Below are 3,348 nucleotides of genomic sequence, written 5' to 3' on the forward strand. Positions count from 1 at the left end.
ATATATGAATTACTAAACATAATAGCAGAACAAAAACTATGCCATTAAAAAATAATAAAATACTTGTGTTCCTGTACTTTTCTTCTCTATTAATTTTTAGAAGATTGTTAATGATGCCACACTTTTGTTGGAAAATACTAAGTTCTGTTTCAAATTACTTTCACCAACTTCAGGGCAGCCACTGAGTGAAAGGGAACTTAAGAGTGAGCCTGATATATAGGAAAGTAGTGGACAAGAGTATTTTATTCACATTATTCAGAGAAGACAACAGCATCTCTGTAAAATTTCTAAAAGATATTAATGTTATCTGAATACTGAATTCCTTCCTTCCCATGTTAGGATGTGAACTTCAAGATGTATTTGATGACAGAAAAGTAAGTAAAGTGACTGGTTTGCCTGAACTCAGCCATAGGACTCAATCAGGAAATCAAGCTGGGGTGTTTTATGCATATGCATATTATAGTCATTAGATGGGAAACTTAATTTGCAAGGTCCTTAAATTAGTAAACATTTTAATATTTTCTTATCCATATTCTCATGTAACTTTTTGAGCTATGTTGCCAAGACTGAATGATGATATAATAACATGTTGGTCTTATCCAGAGGGTCATTCGCATATCTTGCCCTTGGGAATGGCAGAGTGGAAAGAGATTCCTGCTGATACAGGGAATTCATCTGGATACAGTTTGCATTAGTGCACAAGGCAGATTCACAGATTTTCAGATTTATATTTAGCAATTCCTGGAGCTTGGGATGCAGCAGAAGTTTCACTGTGGAAGACCTCATTACTATTGGCTGTAGGCCAGGGAAGTGTAGTCTTACTTGCTAGCTTCTTGGCTGATTCCACTTGGGTAAATCTACTGGCCATGAAGACTGAGAGGTTGTATAATTGTGATTTCTGGAAACTACTCAAAGACCTCTTCTAACAGCAGAAGCTATCTGATAAGAAGTGATCTGCTGGTCTGAAGGATAGAATTTTTCCCCAGTATTTCCAGTTCAAATGAGGAAATGATTCTGTATCACAGAATTGACAATGTTTTTTCAGAGCAGCCAAGACAAGTAAATTGGTTCCATTACTATTACTGACAGTGCTGGATTGACCCAGTGAATTATCAAATATACAAATCTTACATGGAGAGCTAGAAATGCCATTTGAATAGTTTTGGTTTCAAGACAAATCAGAAAGGACAAGGTATACCTTACTGTTATAATCTTCCTTAGTTTTTTGCTGTTGACCAGTGTTTGAAACTGGACGCTGACTGGCTGGAGCCTGCCCATCTTCTCTCAAGTCATGGTTTGGTTGCTTATGTTTTTCTCTCTACTGTATGACCCAGAGCATTTTTAGAAACTGAGATTCAGAACAATCTTGTACAGAAATGGCAGAATGTAAACCAGTAATAATAGTAGGATGCTCTTTGAGTCAATTTAGTTTGAATTTCAATGAGATTTGCATTTATTCTTTTATAGTGGTAGTAGAACATGACATACCAGTACTTCAGTTGGAGCCTTTTTCATACCAAATTTCTGTGCTCCAGATTTGTCCACATAGTTTTCCTTACTCAATTTTTTTATGTGTTTTCCCTCTTCCTCCTGAAATATTCTGCAAAGTCTTAAGCCGACAAATTAAATACTGAACTCACAAGAGAGCAGGGAATATAGTCACTTAAGTGTCAGGGTATACAGTACAAAAACAGAAATGCCATGGCATAATTTGGAGTCAACTGATGTCTCAATTTCACTTCTTCTGGAAGTCAGTGTCAGCTGTGTTACTTCCTAATTCCAAATTTCCCTAATTTAGGGAAAATTTGTTTTTAAATATTATTTTGTAGCTGAGAGAAAATACAAAATTTCAGTACTACACCCCTCAATTCTCTTTTTGTCTCTTGTAATGCTGCTTAAGCAGTTGGCATGTTTCTCTGTGAGAGTGGAATGTATTTATAAAACATTTAGGAAATTCAGCAACTGACATCAGTCAGTTCACAAAAGACAGCTGAAATAACAAATAAAGTTATGAACCATGTATAAGTGCAGAGCTATTCATGGTCAATGAAAACGATGATCAATCATCAGAAAACTAGGTCTGGTATTAAAGGAAGTTAGAAAATAAGATTCAGAGATGTGTCCTATGTTTGTGGCTGCCCTTTAAATGCCCTGCCTAATGGCTGTGCATCGCCAGCTAGCTAGCCAGCCAAAATTGTTTTTTAAATGGAGAGCAAATGGTAATAGGCTGCTGCTCTAAAAACTGTGAAGAAAACATGATGTGCAGTATTAGCACTGGGAGGTAAACTGTGAGACGTCTAGGTTTGAAGAAAGCAGGTAGGTACCTTCTTTGCACAGACTCTACTTTAACCCTGTTTTTAAATCATACTTAACCCTCTGTGGAAAAAAAAATAATGGAGAAAAGGACTAAGTTTACAGTATACGATGCTTTGCTCCTAGAAATAAAATGTAATGAAAGGACATATATCTACATGCCTGCAATCAAAAATTGTAGTTTCTCATCCTACTGCACATCTGTGCCCTTTGCATTCATCCACTGTGCTTGTAATCAAGACTCTAGATGTACAGTATCCTGAATAATAGTGCAGTGTTGATACTTGGGAAGAAAGGAAAAACCTCTCATCAAAAAGCTGTTAGTCACTTTCGAGGTATATAGTTTTAAGATGCATAACATTATTATACTTTTCAGTTTTAAAGACTGAAAGTTTTATGTAAATATTAAGATATTGATTATGTAAAAGTAGAATATCATACTGTGATAAATATTTGTTTTATGTATTTGAATCCTAATTTGGTTTATAAAATATTCGTTACTCATTGCTCATAAGAAACAAAGGTGAAAAAGACTTAAAATATTATTTTTTACCAGGATAAAAATGATGGGATTAATGAAATAATTCAACCCTTTGCACCATGTGCTTTAAGTCCATTCTTTCTGAGTTCGTCAACATAAAGGAAATGTCACAAATCCAGATCAAAAGTGAGGGAAAAGGGGTAAGGCAAGGAAAACCTAGAAATACACATCACAGCCATAACAAGCATAATCTTTATAGCAGATATGAGGTGGAGCTGATACACTGATGGCAGTCTATAGCTGCAGGTGAACTGCCCTTTAGCTGTTTGGCATACCTATCGTAGGAATAATGAACTGTCAGTACCTGAACCAAGTATCTGAAAATAACAGCTACTGCTAGGCCAAAGATAATTTGCTGTAATGTTAAATGTTTTGGAAGGTGAGATGAAATATTTTGTAGAGTGGGTTGAAGCACAGCCTTCAACTTTTCATTTTTCTGTCTCTTTTTAAATTTGGAGAAGTAGCTGCAGAAATAATATTCTTTAAGAGTCTAA

Source organism: Lathamus discolor, chromosome Z (assembly GCF_037157495.1).
Source record: "Lathamus discolor isolate bLatDis1 chromosome Z, bLatDis1.hap1, whole genome shotgun sequence".
NCBI lineage: Eukaryota > Metazoa > Chordata > Aves > Psittaciformes > Psittacidae > Lathamus > Lathamus discolor.